The 20,621-nt window shown below is 41.7% G+C and overlaps 1 protein-coding gene across 8 annotated transcripts in view; it reads left to right on the forward strand.

Moving 5' to 3' along the window:
• Positions 1 to 20,621, forward strand: part of NR6A1 (nuclear receptor subfamily 6 group A member 1) — a 244,616-nt gene that overhangs the window by 171,768 nt on the left and 52,227 nt on the right.

The raw sequence follows: 20,621 nt of genomic DNA on the forward strand, positions 1-20,621 counted from the left end.
GAGGGAGAAGGGAGGCAGTCCACAGGCAACTGTTTTTTTTGTGTCTTCGCAGAATTCAGCTAGAAAGTTTTCATGTATGTAGCAAGTGGCTGTAAATGTTTTGGAATGGAGAAAAGTGAGAGAGAACTGCAGTGAATTCATTGTTGTGGTTGATGAAGAGCAGAAGAAAGGGGATTAATTTAAATTTTATAGTGATTTTAAAAAAATTAAATTTACGTGTCAGTACATAGATAAAATTTACATTAAAAATTGTTGTTTATTTCTTGACAGATGTTGTTTATATTTTAAATTCCTTAATCCAGTTCGCTATCTGCCAAAGTCTTATTTACTACTGTTAATTATAGATAGAATTGGGGTCATGAGGCCATTGATAAGGCAACCTCATCCTCTGGTAGGGAGCTTCTATACTTTACAGTTTGGGATATAAGACTAAGCCATTGCTAATTTCTTTTTAAGTAGGTTGCTTTTTAAATGGGTACATTTTCTGCATGTGTGTGTATGTAATGAATAGTCACTAGTGTTATAACTTGTTTATTTGGGATAGTCTCCTAGTTATGTGAGAAACCCCACTTTTCCACAACTTTATTATTTAGGCCAGGAAAGACACATACAGCTGAAGGAACAGATAAAATGGATGAATGTTAGTATTAAAGTTTTGCCATGTTTATAAAGTACAAGCTAAGAGTTTGCGAAGAGTTTGGTTTTCTTAAAGGCAAGCACTACTGAGAAGTGTTCCCGACTCTTTGAAGCAGTTGATAAATTTCTAGGACTGGCATTAACCCTACGAAATAGCTGGTCCTGGGAAAGCTTCCCAGCCTCTTGCAGTGTGGCTAACATCTGCCAAAGGCAGCTTTGCAGTTTCATTCTCACTCTGGGGATGCACAAACCAGGGAAGTGGGACCCCCTCTGATAATAGCATTCTTCTTTTTAGTAACCTTGGCTTCATTCCTCCCTTATATGTTGTACCCCAGCACCTTACATGCCAGAATTATTGGTTTTTAGTGCAAGTTAGCAGAAACAAGAGAAAGTTCGTAGAAAATACCAGTTATATATAAGGCCTGTTATTTATCTTGAACAGCCTCCTCCCCCAGTATGCATAGAAATTCTTTGTTAAACTATCCTGGATATACTAGCTTTTCCAGAAAGGAGTAGTTTAAGAAGTAAGATTTGCTTTGGATCTGTTGGACAGGAGTTTAGGAGCTGGCAGAGTCCCAGAGCAGTAATTACATGAGTTTAGAAGGGATGACTCTGGAGAATTTAGATTTTTTTTCAACCAGCTTGAGTCTCTTAGTGATATGTAGTCCGCTAGCTCTGAAAGAGAAAAAAGGTTTGCACAGAAAGTTCTCCCCTGGTTCATATTTAAGTTTTGAAACTTCAGTTCTTCTTAGCCATTCAACTGCAGAAAATAACTTATGGTACCAAAACAAGAACTTTCATAAAATAAGGAAATGAATTTAAAATTGTTCACCGAGATCTTTCATTGAAAATTCTAATAAAGCAAAATGAATTATCCCAGTTGTAGGAGGTTTTGGAATCTTAAGAGGCAAAATCAACTGCTTACAAAAGAGGTCAGTGAAAATGCTACTGTAAAAAAAGCATTGCCTGGTTTTAGATATTGGGCCCTTGTCCATTTAAATTAACCTTTGTCACAGCTGGGCATACAAATGTTTTGTTTTAGTTCACAGAGGGTTAACTCTATTCAAGCTTTCACTGTGGCAGGCCTGATCTGTGGAGTCATACAATCTGGTCTTTCAGCCCTGCCAGTCGCTAGGCAGGAAGTCTTATTTCTTAAGCTATCTTTCAGAATGGGGGTTGGGATTTGGAGAAAGGTGGGGGAAGGGCTTTGGAGCATCTGTAAGGATCAATAACAGAGAGAGAGAGAGAGCCGTAAGAGAGGCCATTGTGCACACTTCAAGATAGATGCAGCCCTTGTGCACGGCCCCTGCCTGGCAGGACAGACACCTAAAACCAAAACAATGACACCGAATGAATTCTCTGTGAAAATTAGATTGCCGCTTAAAGGAGAAAAATACTTGAGTGCCCTTTCAACGTTGGGGAATATTCTCATTCCTCAACTTGCAAAGATTAGGCAACCCCCACTAGAAATAACTCCAAATTGATTTTTAAATGCCTTTTGTCCTCATGCTAATACTGTATTGAATTGGAGAGGGTGATCATTTTGGTCTTGGTCACATGCATCAAAGCATTGAGTAAGTAATCTTTTTTCTTCTCTCTCTCCCCCTCTCTGCTCTCTTCCTCCCTCCCTTTTTCTCTTTTTTTTTATTCTAATGTTTGCTTTACCCTGTTGGTTTTGGAGGCATCATTAAGGGAATGAAAAAACTAAGATTTGGTTAGGATTTGAGTAACACATGTGCGAAATCCCTCCCCCAACAGCTGGTATTGGCTCTGGAAACTTCAACTGAGCTAAACAGATGTTCCTAGTGTGTTATTTTGAGATAATTTAAACCAGACTTATAGTCAAGAACTCTACAAAAATTGTAGATTTGATTTTTAAATGCACTAAAGTTGTGATATCGTGCCACATCTTAATACATGTTATATGGGTGTTAAGCAAAAACACCTGAGCTTGGGAAAGTGAGCAGTTCCGCCAGTGAAATTGTGATATTTAAAACACTACCAAGTTTGTTATTCTTTTACTCCAGCCCAGATTTTCATTTTTCAGATTCCCCTTTCCCAAACCCTGTAACATTCCTGTTTTACTGTATCCTTTTCCAGAGGACTAAGGCATTAATTCATTAGGTACTTTTTTGATGCAAATTCTTTATGGCATTTGGAAAGAGTAATGGAGTCATTGCCACCTTTCTTCTACTAAACCTCCAAAGTACTGGTGACAACTGACTGGTAACAGCTGAGAAAAATGGAATCCTAAACAGCCTTAAATAGTCTTCTCCCAACTTGAAATCTTCCAGGAATAAATGCATAAATGAACTGGGGGTCCATAATGTGGCTTGCAGACAGACAAATGAAATAAGGGGAGGCGGGGAGACCTGCGCTTGAAATTAGCAAGTTTAGTTTATTCTAGGCTTCTTGAGTTGAAAACTGACATAATCTGGACAATTTTGAGGCTAGGAAAAATATCTGGATGCCTCACATCATCTGGATATTTTTAACCCATCTCTAATCGGTACCCTTTTGCTGGGGAAAATGATGTACAGGAAGAAAATCTGATTTAATCACCGCAAACAGTACCTCCTTGACACAATTGATTCTGCCCCTCTGATATATTGTAATTCTCCATTAATATTTAAACCAAAGAATCGATTATTTTAATGGACATTTTCCATGGACATACAAATATTACTAACAAAACTTGGAAATTCAGTTGCCATTTCCGTTGTATTAAAATGGGGTATGAAACCTACCATGACCCTTTTGAACAATGTGGTCTTTAATGTGTATTAGGGGGAGGGCCTAGTGAAGGAAAAGCCATAAAAGTCCTCAGGGTTCAAGATGAGGTTGGGATTTTGGCCCATTGCTTTTGTCATTTTCACACACAAACATCACTGCAATCATGTTTGATTTAGCATCCTTAATACAATGAGGTGGGAGAACAAAAGGATATCAGAGGCACAAGTATGGCAACCAAACAATCTCCCACCCCGCAACCACCAATTTTTTCACATCATTCGTTTTTTTCTGTTCCCCTGCTACTGGGGTTTCTTTTTAAGCCGAGGAAATTAATTTATTTGCAAGAATCTTCTTTTTGCATGCCTCAGTAGTTTGCTTGGGCAATTGAAAAGCTACATCTCAAATGGTTTTTAGCCGTGTGAAAAGTCATTTCCTAAAAACTTGGGGAAAACACTATAATTAGGAAAAATGCATCTACCCATATTTCAAGGTTAAGAGTTGGTCAGGGTGTGTGGTGGGGGGTGGGGGGGTGTTCACACTGCACAGCTGTTTTACATATTTTGAAAAGCCTGATAGATGTAAAGGTCATTGCTAACTCTAACAGGGTCTTGATGCTCACACTGTGTGATCCAAGGACCTTGCATTAATTAGGATGAGAAGCATGGAAGGTCAGGAGTCAACCTGCTGGTGAGCCTCGATGGATTGTTAGTGGGACCAATCAGAATTCCTGTAGGATTTTTAAACCATTAAAACAAAAAAACAAAAACTACTGCTGCTTCTGTTGCCTCTGGATGGATCCCTTGGTCTGTGTGGCAAGGACTCATCCCCTGTTGCCCAGATGGCTCATAAAAACTTGGCTACGTATATGGCTTTGCTACAGGCTTCCTGGTGTTGGAGAAAGAACCTCATCAGCTTGACTCTGTCACTTGGCCAAGTCACTTGACCTCTATGAACCTCAATTTCCTTATATATGCAACAGAGGATAGTAATACCTATCTCACAGGACCGCTATGGGAATTAAATAAGAAAACTGTCAAGAGTGCCCAGAACATGCTTAATGTGGCTTGAATTGAAATGAGTTTCAAAGAGGAGCAAATTTAGGGAAATTAAGAAAAAGAGAATTCTTGGGTGAGCCTATGGCTGGTGGTGTTTATACTCTAAGGTCTCCAGGGAGTGCCTCCATTCGGTAAGCGACAATAAGGGAGGGGCTCTTTGGAAATTTAGCCTTGAAAATGCTGTACAACCAGTGGGGCCAGCTGCTGAGCCTTCTAGAACCAATTGCAGTGTTAATATGCTATTCCTGTGGTAGTGATAATTAGTCATGAATGGGTCCCTGCAAAATTTCTGGCCTTTTCTCTACAGAAAGTCTTTTACAGTTCTGTTGATTGGAAGAAAATGGAGAGGGGGATGGGCTTTAAGGTAACAGAGATGTTAAATCATAACCAGGAAAAGAAGGATAATAAAGTTAGTCTTAATTTCCTGTGTTTTGATAGATAAATAGATGCCAAGACAGTTGCCATGACCATGTTTGATAGCCCTTTCTCAGGAGCTTTGCCGTGAAGTAGTGAAGTTGGGAATGTTGTTAGCATGCTAATCATTGCCTTACTAACTTTGGAGTTGTCGACCTCTCTGCCTTCTGGGTTCAGGGGTTATATCAATGGCTTGTTATTCTAATCTCTGTATATAAAATTATTATGCAGCTAACATTCGTGAAGTATTTACTATTTTCTAAGCACTGGGAACAGAGGTGAGTTAGAATTCCTCACCTAAACTACAGATCTCCTTTTTGATCTACAAAGAAGGAAAAATAGTTTTAATGTTGCTTAACAGATGTTGAATATTCACCACTTAAAAAGTGGAGCTTTTGAGAGTGACTGGGGGAGAAGATGAGCTAGCAGTGGGATTTGCTCTCACTTTGGGGCCCTATATTTCTTTGAGGGTTTTTGCTTTTTGGGTTTTTTTTTTTTTTAACTACTTTTGCTAGGTATTTCTTGTGACTTATTTGCTCTTCCAAATGTATGGCTGCAAAATAGAATATTTTAATATTTTTCTTAACATGGTAAAATTAGAGGCCTGAATTACAATTGGCAAAAATGTAGAGAGTCGAAACCTCATTTTTCTGTTTCTCTGTTAGCATCCTATTTACCATTAGCGAAATGTTTTCCTTTCTATGAGGTTTCAGCATGTGGCCTCAGTGTGATGGCTACAGTAGACTAGCTTTGCTTTTTTTTTTTTTTTTTTTTTTTGACAGAGTCTTGCTCTGTCACCAGGCTGGAGAACAGTGGTGCGATCTCGGCTCACTGCAACCTCCATCTCCTGGGCTCAAGCGATTGTCCTGCCTCAATCTCCTGAGTAGCTGGGACTGCAAGCATGCGCCACCACGCCCAGCTGATTTTTGCATTTTTAGTAGAGACGGGATTTCACCATGTTGCCCAGGATGGTCTCGATCTCTTGACCTCATGATCTGCCTGCCTCGGCCTCCCAAAGTGGTGGGATTACAGGCATGAGCCAAGGTGCCCAGCCAGCTTTGCTTTTTAAAGGAGCTAATAAGTTATGGATAACTTATTAAGTATCAGATATATTTATTTATGGTATATTAAATAACCACTGCACAAGAAAATGTATGTTTTAGACATTTGAAAAAAGAAAAAAGCAGACACCATTCCCGTGAGCATTTAATCTCAAAATGTGCACAAGTCAGTGTGGAAAGAAGAGCAATGCAAATGAAAGGCTTGGCAACCAGTAGGTGGTAGCCATCAAGTCTTGGCCTTGGTCATTATTATAAGAGTATGTCTACATGTACACTATCATATGCATTTATGTTTTTTTATTTTTTTATTTTTTATTTTTTGTTTGTTTGTTTGATTTTGAGACGGAGTCTCGCTCTTTCGCCCAGGCCGGAGTGCAGTGGCGCTATCTCGGCTCACTGCAAGCTCCGCCTCCTTGGTTCACGCCACTCTCCTGCCTCAGCCTCCCGAGTAGCTGGGACTACAGGCGCCCGCCACCGCGCCCGGCCAATTTTTTGTATTTTTAGTAGAGACGGGGTTTCACCGTGTTAGCCAGAATGGTCTCGATCTCCTGACCTCGTGATCCGCCCGCCTCGGCCTCCCAAAGTGCTGGGATTACAGGCGTGAGCCACCGGCCCGGCCTGTTTTTGTTTTTAACTTTGCCATGAGGTAGTTGTTAATTGCTGCTGACAAGAAAATCTGCTATCCTCGACTCTTTTATTCGACTGGGAGCAGGAAGAGGGAGAGGTGATGATGTGCCACAGTGAGTGTCTTTTCCTGTCACTGGATATAGTCCGGCCATACCATTGTTTGAACCATGAACCAGTTACCTTAAGAAACTGACCATCACATTATACTGGTTTTTTTTCTTTTTTCTTTCTTTTTTTTTTTTTTTGAGACAGAGTCTCGTTCTGTCGCCCAGTCTGGAGTGCAGTGGCACGATCTCGGCTCACTGCAAGCTCTGCTTCCTGGGTTCACGCCATTCTCCTGCCTCAGCCTCCCGAGTAGCTGGGACTACAGGCGCCCTCCACCACTCCCCGCTAATTTTTTGTATTTTTTAGTAGAGACGGGGTTTCACCTTGTTAGCCAGGATGGTGTCGATCTCCTGATTTTGTGATCCACCTGCTTCGGCCTCCCAAAGTGCTGGGATTACTGGCGTGAGCCACCACGCTGGGCCAGGAACCTAGAATCTTAACAGTACGACGTGTTCCTGGGTGCGGTGGCTCACGCCTGTAATCCCAGCACTTGGGAGGCCGAAGCGGGTGGATCACGAGGCCAGGAGATCGACACCATCCTGGCTAACAGGGTGAAACCCCCTCTCTACTAAAAAATACAAAAAATTAGCCGGGCGTGGTGGCGGGCGCCTGTAGTCCCAGCTACTCGGGAGGCTGAGGCAGGAGAATGGCGTGAACCCAGAAGGCAGAGCTTGCAGTGAGTGGAGATCGCGCCACTGCACTCCAGTCTGGGCGACAGAGTGAGACTCCGTCACGAAAAATTCTAGATCTAGGTTCCTTTAGGATATGTAGAAATTAATTTTCTCTCAGCACTCCTGCTCTTATCTCCACATGCCATTTGGAATCATACACTAAAACATTTGCCATAGGTTACCAATCTGATGCGAGAGAAAAACCATCTATCATAGAATAGTTTTAGTATGGAAAGTCCATCATATATCATACGCTGACAAGAACTTAGACTTGATTTATTAGTTAGTTAGTTTCACTAACCATTAGTCTTACCAAAGTGAGCACTTTGGAGAATGATAAATGTCTTGTGAGGAGCTGAGGAGAGAGGAGTTCTAGTTTTGTAAAAGTGTTGACTTGAAAGGCTGAGGCAGGAGGATCACTTGAGCCCAGGAGTTCAAGGCTGCATTGAATTATGATCTTGCCATTGCACTCCAACCTAGGCTACAGAGCAAGTGAGACTGTTGGTAGGGAGGGGGGAATTATTGATCCAGCGCCTTAGGGAAGCAGAACCTTTGGTTCTGATGGCTGCGTTAGTAAAGTCATGTGAATGTAATGTGTAAAAGAGTGCTCATTCGCATTGTTGAAGCTTCATAATTTGCGGTCTTAGTGATGAATGCAGACTCCAGCACTTTTCTCTGAACATTGTTACATGTGGAAGAAGTTACAAAAGCACTTTCTGGGCAAATAAGAATGGGAATGGCCAATAATGCACACGTCTGTGTTTGGGGCCCATTATTCTGAATCTGGTGAGAATTTTGGAAAAAGTGGCCTTTGGCAAGGTAGTGGGCAACTACATTTTTTACCCTTTTAGAACATACGGTTTCACTTAAAGCATACTAATTGGTCCTTCTTTCACCAGGGCCTCAGAACTGTGAAGGGACCTAGGGAGCTGATTACTGAGCTTTGAGCATTGGCACAAGGTCTCTGGGCTGGCTCACCAGTTTGTCATCTGGAGTTTTTATAAACTGTGCTTTGATTTGCAAATAGAGAAGCGATAGGCATACCTCAGAGATATTGCGAGTTTGGTTCCAGACCACTACAATAAAGCAAGTCACTTGAATTTTTTGATTTCTCAGTGCATATAAAAGTTGTGTTTATACTATAGTCTGTTATATGTGGAGTAGCATTATGTCAGAAAAAAAACCCTACATACCTTAACTTAAAAATATTTTATTGCTAAAAAATGCAGACGACCATCTGAGGCTTCAGTGAATCATTTTGCTGCTATGAGATCTTGCTGCAGTGTTGATGGCTGCTAACTGATCAGGGTGGTGGTTGCTGAAGGTTGGGGGATGGCTATGGCAGTTTCTTAAAATAAGGCAATGAAGCCGATTTTATTGATTGACTCCTCCTTTCATGAAAAATTTCTCTGTAGCATGCGATGCTGTTTAATAGCATTTTATTCACAGTAGAAACTCTTTCAAAATTCATGTCAATCTTCTCAAACCCTGCTGCTGCTTTATCAATGAAGTTAATGTAATATTCTAAATCTTTTGTTGTCATTTTAACAAGTGTTCACCAGGAGTAGATTCCATCTACAAAGAAACCTCTTTCTTTGCTCCTCCATAAGAAGCAACTCCTCATCCATTAAAGTTTTATCATGGGCTGGGTGTGGTGGCTTGCACCTGTAATCCCAGCACTTTGGGAGGCCAATGAAGGAGGATTGCTTGAGCTCAGGACTTGGGGACCAGCCTGGGCAACATAGTGAGACCTCGTCTCTACTGAAATTTTTTAAAAATTAGCTGGGCGTGGTGGCGCATGCCTGTAGTCCCAGCTACTTGGCAGACTGAGGCAGGAGGATTGCTTGAGCCCAGGAGATGGAGGCTACAGTGAGCTGTGATTGCACACCACTGCAGTCCAGCCTGGGTGACAGAGTGAGACCCTGTCTTGAAAAAAAAAAAAAAAAATTATCATGCAATTGCAGCAATTCAGCCACATCTTTAGGATGCACTTCTAATTCTAGTTTCTAGCTGTTGTTCCCACTTCTACATTTACTTCCTCCACTGAAGCCCCTCAAAGTCATCCATGAGGGTTAGAATCAACTTCTTCCAAACTCCTGTTCATACTGATATTTTGACCTCCTATGAGGTCATAAGTGTCCTTAATGGCATCTAGAATAGTGAATCCTTTCCAGAAGGTTTTCAAATTACTTTTCCTAGATCCATCAGAGGAATCACTATCTATGGCAGCTATGGCCTTATGATATGTATTTCTTAAATAATAAGACTTGAAAGTCAAAAATTACTCCATGATTCTTGGGCTACAGAATGGATGTTATGTTAGCAGACATGAAAACAACATTCATCTGCTTGTACATCTCCATCAGAGCTCTTGGGTGACCAGATGCATTGTCAATCAGCAGTATTTTTAAAGTTATCTTTGTTTCTGAGCAGTAGGTCTCAACAGTGAGCTCAAAATATTTAGTAAACCATTCTATAAACATACATGCTGTCATCCAGGCTTTGTTGTTCCATTTATAGAACACAGGTAGAGTAGATTTAACATAATTCTTAAGGGTCCTAGGATTTTCTGAATGGTCAGTGAGCATTGGTATCAACTTAAAGTCACCAGCTGCATTAGCTTCTAGCAAGAGAGTCAGCCTATTTTTTGAAGCCAGGCATTGACTTCTCTCTAGCTATGAAAGCCCATAGATGGTGTCTTCTTCCAATATAAGGCCCCTTCATCTGTACTGAACATCAGTTGTTTAGTGTAGCCACCTTCATCGTTGATCTTCTGGATAACTTGCTGCGGCTTCTACATCAGCACTTGCTGCTTCACCTTGCACCTTTTTTTTTTTTTTTTTTTTTTTTTGAGATGGAGTCTCGCTGTGTCACCCAGGCTGGAGTGCAGTGGTGTGATCTTGGCTCACTGCAAGCTTCGCCTCCTGGGTTTACACCATTCTCCTGCCTTAGCCTCCCGAGTAGCTGGGACTACAGGTGCCTGCCACCATACCTGGCTAATTTTGTTTTTGTATTTTTAGTAGAGACGGGGTTTCACCATGTTAGCCAGGATTATCTCGATCTCCCGACCTCATGATCTGCCTGCCTTGGCCTCCCAAAGTGCTGGGATTACAGGCATGAGCCACTGCACCTGGCCCACCTTGCACTTTTATGTAATGGAGACAGCTTATTTCCTTCAACCTCATGAGCCAACCTCTGCTAACTTCAAACCTTTCTTCTGCAGCTTCCTCACCTCTCTCAGCCATCATAGAATTGAAGAGAGTTAGGGCCTTGCTCTGTATTAGCTTTGGCTTAACAGAATGTTGTGATTGGTTTGCCTTTCTATCCAGACTACTAAAACTTTGTCCATGTTAGCAATAAGGCTGTTTTTCTTTCTTATCATTTGTGTGTTCACTGGAGTAGCACTTTTAATTTCCTTCAAGAACTTTTCCTTTGCATTCACAGCTTGGCTCTTTGGAGCAAGAGGCCTAGCTTTCGGCTTATCTTTGCTTTTGACGTGCCTTCCTCATTAAGCTTAACGATTTCTAGCTTTTGATTTAAAGTGAGAGACGTGGCTCTTCCTTTCACTTGAACACATAGAGGCCTTTCTAGGGTTATTAACTGGCCTAATTTCAATGTTGTTGGGTTTCAGAGAATGGAGAGGCCCAAGGGGAGAGAAGGAGAGATGGGGGAATGGCTGGTCAGTGGAGCAGTCAGAACACATACAACATTTTTCGATTAAGTTCACCATCTTATTTCGGTGCGGTTCGTGGCACCCCCAAACAATTACTAACATCAAAGATCACTGATTACAGATGACCATAATAGATATAATAATATGAACAAGTTTGAAATATTACAAGACTTACCAAATGTGACACAGAGACACAAAGTGAGCACATGCTTTTGGAAAAATGGTACTGATGAGACTTCCTTGATGCAGGGTTGCCACAAACCTTCAATTTGTAAAAAATGCAATAAAGTGGCTGGGCGTGGTGGCTCACACTGTAATCCCAGCACTTTGGGAGGCCGAGGAGGGCAGATCATGACGTCAGGAGATCGAGAGCATCCTGCCAACAAGGTGAAACCTCGTCTCTACTAAAAATTCAAAAATTAGCTGGGTGTGGTGGCATACGCCTGTAATCCCAGCTACTCGGGAGGCTGAGGCAGGAGAATCGCTTGAACGTGGGAGGTGGAGGTTGCAGTGAGCTGAGATGCTGAGATTGCGCCACCCACTGCACTCCAGCCTGGGTGACAGAGTGAGACTCTGTCTCAAAAAAAACAAGCCAAGTGCAATAAAATGATGTATGCTCATGCACTGTTCTTTCATTCAACTGATGTTCACTAGTGATTGCTCTGTGCTTGGTATTGAGCTATGCATTAGGGATACAGAAAAAATAAGACTCTCTCCCTGCCCTGTGATATACCCAAGTCTAGCAGAGGGAAATAGATCCTCACATAAATAAGTGTAATGAAGTGTTCGGGGCATACTGATAGCAATACTGTAGAGTACAGAAGCTGTGCAGAGGGCAGAGTGCTCATTTGTGAGTACAGAAGTTGTGCAGAGGGCTATCAGGTTAGGCCTCACTCAGGAAGTCATCCTGAGAGACTGATAGATGTTTGCCAGGCTGGTGAAGTGGCAAAGGGTCTCCTAAGCAGAGGAGCAGTATGAGCACATGCCTGACAATGTGAAACAACCTGACCGAGTATGCCGTGAGTTCTAAGACTCATATAGGACAGAAGTATTGTTTGGTTCTAGATACAAGGGAAACCCTAGAGAGAACTTTGATCTGTGAGTGGATGCCCCTGCCCCTAAACAGAAGAGAGCCCCCCTCACATTCCTGTCAGTCTTCTTCTGAATATGTTGAAGAGATTAAGGTACCTTGCTAGAAAGGAGCACAAGCACAGTTCTGCCTCAGAACTAGAGGCCTAGATGCTGGAGGTTTAACACTTCAAGAAACTGTCCTGGGATTTAGGGAGAGCATGCTATAGCCTTACTTAACCTTGTTACAAATTGCCAGGTACTACAGAGGGAGAGGCCTCGGTTAAGTGGTTGTAAGAAGTTATACTCTGTGAAGGAGTCATCTGTCCTCTAGGGGAGTGTTCCCAACAGAAAGGGAGTCTGTTGTATTTTCTTAATGAATGGAAAAATAGAGTCTGAATATCTTATCCAGACTTTTCCCACTAATTGAAAGGTTTCTTTTGGTTTTCTAGAGCAAGGGGTGGGTGTGGGTGTGGGTGGGTGGGTGTGTGATTTGCTGAGCAATCATTGTATTTTTACTTACATCTTGTGAAATGTTGATTACCTAATGGCCAAAGCATTATAATGTTTTTGGATAGATAATTTGGGGTGCTTTTGTTTTTAACTTCATTGTACAATTAGCATACAGAAAAATTGAGTGCTTTGGGGGGGAAGGGCGTACTCTTCTGTGAATATAGATTTGTGTAATCTCTGTAACCACCTCCACAGTCATGATACAAAACCATTTTCTTTCTTTTTTTCTTTAGAGAGACGGGGTCTTGTTCTTTTGCAGTATGCAATCTCAGCTCACTGCAACCTTGAACTCCTTTGCTCAAACAATCCTTTTGCCTCAGCCTCCTGAGTAGCTGGGACTATAGGCACACACCACCATGCCCAGCTAATTTGTTTTCTTTTTAATAGAGATGAGGTCTCACTGTATTGGCCAGGCTGGTCTCAAATTCCTGGCCTCGAGCAATCCTTCCACCTTGGCCTCCCAAAGTGCTAGGATTACAGGCATGAGCCACTCCACCTGGCCCAGAACCATTTCTTTTTTTTTTTTTTTTTTTTAACTTTTAAGTTCAGGGGTACATGTGCAGGATGTGCTGGTTTGTTACATAGGTAAATGTGTGTCATGGAGGTTTGTTGTACAGATCATTTCATCACCCAGGTATTAAGCCTAGCATCCATTAGTTATTTTTCCTGATCCTCTCCCTCCTCCCACCCTCTGCCCTCTGGTAAGCCCCAGTGTGTGTTGTTCCCCTCTATGTGTCCGTGTGTTCTCATCATTTAGCTCCTACTTGTAAGTGGGAACATGCGGTATTTGTTTTTCTGTTCGCATGTTAGTTTGCTAAGGATAATGGCCCCCAGCTTCATCTGTGTCCCTGCAGATCTTGTTCTTTTTTATGGCTGACTAGTATTCCATGGTGTATATGTATCACATTTTCTTTATCCAGTCTATCACTGATGGACATTTAGTTTGATTCTGTATCTTTGCTATTGTGAATAGTACTGCAATGAATGTACATGTACATATGTCTTTATAATAGAATGATTTATATTCCTTTGGGTATATACCCAGTAATGGGATTGCTGGGTCGAATGGTATTTCTGGTTCTTGGTCTTTGAGAAATCACCACAACGTCTTCTACAATGGTTGAACTAATATTCACTCTCACCAAAAGTATAAAAGCATTCCTATTTCTCCACGGCCTCGCCAGCATCTGTTGTTTCTTCACTCTTTAATAATTGCCATTCTGACTGATGTGAGATGGTATCTCATTGTGGTTTTGATTTGCATTGCTCTAATGATCATTGATGTTGAGCTTTTTTTCATGTTTGTCGGCCGCATAAATGTCTTCTTTTGAGAAGTGTCTGTTCATATCCTCGGCCCACTTTTTCAATGTGGTTGGTTTTTTTCTTGTAAATTTGATTAAATTCCTTGTAGATTCTGGATACCAGACCTTTGTCAGATGGATAGATTGCAAAAATTTTCTCCCATTCTGTAGGTTGTCTGTTTACTCTGATGATAGTTTCTTTTTGTTTGTTTGTTTGTTTTTTGAGACGGAGTCTTGCTCTGTCTCCAGGCTGGAGTGCAATGGCGTGATCTCGGCTCACTGCAACCTCCGCCTCCTGGGTTCAAGTGATTCTCCTGCGTCAGCCTCCCGAGTAGCTGGGACTACAGGCATGCACCACCATGCCCAGCTAATTTTTCTATTTTTAGTAGAGACGGGGTTTCACCATGTTGGCCAGATGGTCTCGATCTCTTGACCTCGTGATCCGCCTGCCTCGGCCTACCAAAGTGCTGGGATTACAAGCGTGAGCCACTGTGCCCGGCCTCTGATGATAGTTTCTTTTGCTGTGCAGAAGCTCTTTAGTTTAATTAAATCCCATTTGTCAATTTTTGCTTTTGTTACAATTGTTTTTGGCATCTTCATCATGAAATCTTTGCTCTTCCCATGTACTGATGGTATTGCCTAGGTTTTCTTCTAGGGTTTTTATAGTTTTGGGTTTTACATTTAAGTCTTTAATCCATCTTGAGTTGATTTTTGTATATGGTATAAGGAAGGGATCCAATTTCAATTTTCTGCATATGGCTAGCCAGTTCTTCCAGCACCATTTCTTGTTTTTGTCAGGTTTGTCAAAGATCAGATGGCTGTAGGCATGCAGTCTTATTTCTGGGTTCTCTATCCTGTTCAATTGGTCTGTGTGTCTGTTCTCATACCAGTACCATACTATTTTGGTTACTGTATCCCTGTAGTATAGTCTGAAGTCAGGTAGCATGATGCATCCAGTTTTATTCTTTATTATTATTATTATTATTATTATTATTATTTTTTGAGTTGGAGTCTCACTCTGTTGCCCAGGCCAGAGTACAGTGGCACGATCTTGGCTCACAACAACCTCTGCCTCCTGGGTTCAAGTGATTCTCCTGCCTTAGCCCCCTGAGTAACTGGGATTACAGGCGTGAGCCATCATGGCTGGCTACTTCTTATATTTTTAGTAGAGATGGGAATTCACCATGTTGACCAAGCTGGTCTTAAACCCCTGACCTCAAGTGATCCACCCACCTAGGCCTCCCAGAGTGCTGGGATTACAAGTGTGAACCACCACGCCTGGCCCGGCTTTGTTCTTTTTTGCTTAGGATTGCCTTGGCTATTGGGTTTTTGGTTCCATATGAATTTTAAAATAGTATTTTCTAGCCAGAACCATTTCTTTACCTCAAAAAAAAACCTTCTTTCATGCTGTCATTTTGTGGTCATACCCTCAGCTGACTGCTAACCCACAGCAGCTACAGATCTGTTCCCTGTTCCCTATTACTGTAATTTTATCTTCTGGAGACTGTCATATGAATGAAATAATAGAGTATGTAATCTTTTGAAACTGGCATATTGTTATATGTATTAATAGTTTATTCTTCTTTTAATTGCTGGGTAGTATTGTGTTATATGTTTGTTGATCCATTCACCCCTTGAAGGATATTTGGTTATTTACAGTTTGGGATGATTATAAATAGAAGTGCTATAAATATTCATGTACTAGTTTGTGTTTAAACCTAATTTTTCATTTTTCTGTGTTAAATAACTAGGAGTAGAATTGCTAGGTCATATGGTAAATCTTTGTTTGTTTGTTTGTTTGTTTATTTATGAGACACAGTTTAGTTCTTGTTGTCCAGGCTGGAGTGCAATGGCGCAATCTCAGCTCACCACCACCTCTGCCTCCCTGGTTCAAGTGATTCTCCTGCCTCAGCCTCCCAAGTAGCTGGGATTACAGGCACGCGCCACCATGCCCAGCTAATTATGTATTTTCAGTAGAGGCGGCATTTCACCATGTTGGTCAGGCTGGTCTCCAACTCCTGACCTCAAGTGATCCACCCGCCTCAGCCTCCCAAAGTGCTAGGATTACAGGTATGAGCTACCGTGCCCGGCTATGTTTAATTTTATAAGAACCTATCAGACTGTTTTCCATAGTGATTATATTATTTTGCATTCTCACTTGCTACATGTATGAGAGTTCTAGTTGCTCCACATTTTCACCATCACTTTATATTGTCATTTTTTTTAATTTTAGCCATTCTAACATGTAGTTTTATTATTTTTTATTTTGTGAAATGGGGTCTCACTAGGGCTGGAGTGCAGTGGCATTACCATGACTCACTGTAGCTTCAACCTCCCAGGCTCAAGTGACCCTCCCAGTAGCTACTCAGCCTCCTGAGTAGCTGGGACTACAGGCACATGCCACCACACTTGGCTAAGTTTTAAATTTTTTGTAGGGACAGGATCTTGCTATGTAGCCAGGGCTAGTCTCAAACTCTTGAGCTCAGGCAATCCTCCACCTAAGCCTCCCAGGTAGCTGGGACCACAGGTGCATGCCACCACACTTGGCTAAGTTTTAAATTTTTTGTAGGGACAGGATCTTGCTATGTAGCCAGGGCTAGTCTCAAACTCTTGAGCTCAGGCAATCCTCCACCTAAGCCTCCCAGGTAGCTGGGACCACAGGTGCATGCCACCATGCCTGGCTAACTTTTTGAATTATCAGTAGAGATGGAGTCTCCCTATGTTGCCCAGGCTGGTCTTGAACTCCTGGGCTCAAGCGATCCACCTGTCTGAGACTCCCAAAGTGCTGGGATTACAGGTGTGAGCCACTGGCGCCTGGCAGTTTCTCACAATTCTATAGCACCTTGTGGGATTTAGGAATGGTAAGCAATTGAATTGATATATTATGATCTAGTCCCCTATAATCCTCTCCCTAGATATAAATTGCCCTTTTAGCAATGAGAAAGGATTATTTCCAGTATGTGGCATAGTGAGTGGGGGAAGGGTAGAATTAAATTGGGCCAGAGATTTAGGCTAGAGCCTCATGATATAGGGCTATATGTAGGCCCTAGGTTTTATTTCATCTTCTAGAGGAAGTAGAGTGTTTTGAACAGAAGAATTTTTAAGGATCCATTTGACTACATTATAGAATAGATTGGAAAATGAATTGTAGGGAGTCTAAGAGAAGGAAGGAGACTACTTAGTAGACTAAATGGTCATGAAATGAGAGATGATGGTGGCATAAGCTAGGGCTCGTAGTAGTGGAGATTGAGAATAGATTTTAGATCTGTTTTGGAGGGAGAATTGATAGGGTTTCCTTATGGTTTGGATGATGAAATGTAAAAGAAAGTAAAGGAATTAGGAATGACTCCTAGATTTTAGTATTTAATAACTAATGGATTTTGGTTTTATTTACTAAGATACAACTTTTCCCAAGAAACATGTTGATATGGGAGGTAGGAATAGAATCTAGAGTTCCGTTTGGCTGTTAAGTTTGAGATACCTATTAGAAAGCTAAATGGAGATGTTAAATGGGCAGTGTAGATACAGGCCTCTGGAGCTCAAGGGGGAGTTTTGGTTTAAGGATCCACTTTTAGGCATTACTACTATATGGCAGTCTAAAGTCACCTAAAGAGAGAATATTGGTAGAAAAGAGGTCCATGGACTAACCCCAGGGGACATTCCAATGTTTGGAAGTCCCAAAGAGTACTCAGTAAAAGAGACTGAAAAACTGTTGATCTGAGAAAGAGGAGGAAAAGCAGAAGACTGTTGTCTTGGAAATCAAGGTAGAAAAGTGCTTCAAAAAGGGGAGAATTCAGATGTTTGTCCAGTTTCTTCCATTCATTTAGCAAATGTTCTTAGTGCTTTCACTTTGTAAGACTCCATGGATAGATCCAGCAGTCATCAGGACAGAGAAGATATCTGTTCACGTAGAATTTACATATCTGTTTTAAGGATTTCAGTGTGAAGCTATATAGGAATTCTGAGAGCCCATCTATCTTCAGCTTTAATTTATCCTTAAATTTCAGGAAGCTGCCCTTAAACACTGATGATGATCACCAGTTTTCCCAATTTCTGCAATGAGCCATCAATTTACGAGAATAGAAAGTTTGGTAGTCAAATTCATGTGGTCCAGAATAGCAACCACTGAGTGTTACAGATACATAGGTCATTTAAAGGCCAAATGAAATGCAGAGGCAGCTGTAGTATAGAGGTTACTTATACAAACATGTACAAATTACTTTCCTTTTCTGGACTCAGTTTCTCCATCTGTAAAGTGAGGAGGACAAACTAGTTTATTTGTAAAGTCCCCTCTGGCTCTGAAATTTAATGCCTCCATAATCCAGAACTAAGTAATTAGAGAAGTCACAAAGGACTGAGATATATAACAAACACCAACCCTCAGAGTCAGTAATACTCTTATCAGTGAAAAACCTCAGTAGCCAAATCAACCACTAATTCAGTATCTGGTGATGGAATCTCAGGATTTTGACAGTTGGAAATCATGCCAGTGAAAGTTCTGGGATTTTCTTTGGAAGAGACTCAAAGAATTTTTTTGTGTGGGAAAAAGTGTGCATACACTTTCCTAAAGGATGTTATGGCTACTCTGGTTTAGCTGTTTGGTATAATTGCACTGAGTGTATTTTCACCTCTCTAATAGAGGCCTATAAATTAAAACTCAAATTTATGGAAGATATTTCCAGAAAGAACTACGGCCCCTGGCTGGAGAAATAAGCATAGTCATAATAAAATACAATTACATTTGGTGTTTCGGTTTTTTAATAGAGATGAGGTCTCGCTCTGTTGCCCAGGCTGGAATGTGGTGATGCAGTCATGGCTCACCACAGCCTCAACTTCCCAGGCTCAAGTGATCCTCCCACCTCAGCCTCTCGAGTACCTGGGACTACAGGCATACACCACCACGGCTAGCTAATTTTTAATTTTTTATAGAGATGGCGTCTCCCTATGTTGCCCAAGCTGGTCTCAAACTCCTGAGCTCGGATGATCTTCCTGGCTTGGCCTCCCTAATCTCAACTAGGATTACAGGCATGAGCCATTGAGCCCAGACTAAAGTTATTGATTCACATCTCCATTCACCAGCACTCTACAAGTCTTTTACCTATTTTAATCTCTTAATTCTCACAAAAATCCAGTAAAGTAGATAGGTTTATAGATTAGGAAACCAAAGCTCGGAGACATTAAGTCACACAGCTAAAATAATGACTAACTGGGATACAAAGCTTGTGTTGCTTGGCTGGGCGCGGTGGTTCACGCCTATAATCCCAGCACTTTGGGAGGCCGAGGTGGGCAGATCATGAGGTCAGGAGATCGAGACCATCCTGGCTAACATGGTGAAACCCCGTCTCTACTAAAAATACAAAAAATTAGCTGGGCGTGGTGGCACGCGCCTGTAGTCCCAGCTACTCGGGAGACTGAGGCAGGAGAATCGCTTGAACCTGGGAGGTGGAGGTTGCAGTGAGCCGAGATTGTGCCACTGTGCTCCAGCCTGGTGACAGAGTGAAACTCCATCTCAGAAACAAAAAACAACAAAACAAAACAAAGCTTGTGTTGCTTTTACTTTTGGCTTCATAGTTACAGTAAAAATAAAACAAGGGGAAAGAAAACTTTAAGGACAACTTACTGTAAAAGCTCAGTAAGTAAATGTTGGTTCTCTAATCCAGGCAGTCATCCTGAACTGCAGGTAGATGTAATGGGGAGCAGCGAGGCTACTGAGGAGAACCAGATAGGTGACACTGCTGTGATAAGATGCTTTTCACTACCTGACTGTACCTGCTAGGTGGGCAAACCCAGTACGCCCCAGGCATGCAAGAATTAGAAGCTCACTCAGATGAATCCCTTGGAGGCACCCTGCACTTTACAATTCCTGGGCGCTCCTTCATACATTCCTATTTAGTTCTCATAGGAGCTTTTTAGGTAAAGTAATTGTCCTCATTTTACTGATGGGTATCCTGAGACAAAGTGGTGACAATATGATATCAATAATAATAATAGCTCACATTTTTGAGCATTTACTATATTCCAAGTACATGTACTTTACATGTATTAACTCTGTTCAGATTACATGTAATAACTCAGTCCTCACAGTTACGATGTGATAAAAGTACTATTGTTATCCCCAGTTTATAGCTGAAGAACTGAGGCATGGAGAGACTAAGCAATATAGACTAAGCCATGCAGATTAAGCAATATGACACATTCAGTAAATGTTAAAGCTGAGATTTAATTTTTAATTTTTTATTTTTTTGAGACAGAGTCTCGCTCTGTCACCCAGGCTGGAAGGCAGTGGTGTGATCTCGGCTCATTGAAACCTCTGCCTCCTGGGTTCAAACGATTCTCCTGTCTCAGCCTCCTGAGTAGCTGGGACTACAGGCGCGTGCCACCATGTCCAGCTAATTGTTTGTCTTTTAGTAGAGGCAGGGTTTCACCATGTTGCCCAGGCTGGTCTCGAACTCCTGAGCTCAGACAGTCTGCCCACCTTAGCCTCCCAAAGTGCTAGGATTACAGGCATGAGCCACTGCGCCCGGCCAAAGCTCAGGTTTTAATCCAGGCAGTTTGACTTCACAGCCCACGCTCTTAATCACTATATACTGTACTAGGTTTTGATAGAGAAATTAGTGACCAGCCTGAGATCACAGGCCTAGCTTAATCCTCACCAATTTTGTATGAAGGTGGGGAGTACAGATGTGTAATACAGGCGGTAGGCTTCTTTTGATGTCCCAAAGCTAAGAGGGAAAGCCCGTATTTCAATAGGCAGGAACATCACA

This window comes from Pan troglodytes, chromosome 11 (genome assembly GCF_028858775.2).
Source record: "Pan troglodytes isolate AG18354 chromosome 11, NHGRI_mPanTro3-v2.0_pri, whole genome shotgun sequence".
NCBI classification, from domain to species: domain Eukaryota; kingdom Metazoa; phylum Chordata; class Mammalia; order Primates; family Hominidae; genus Pan; species Pan troglodytes.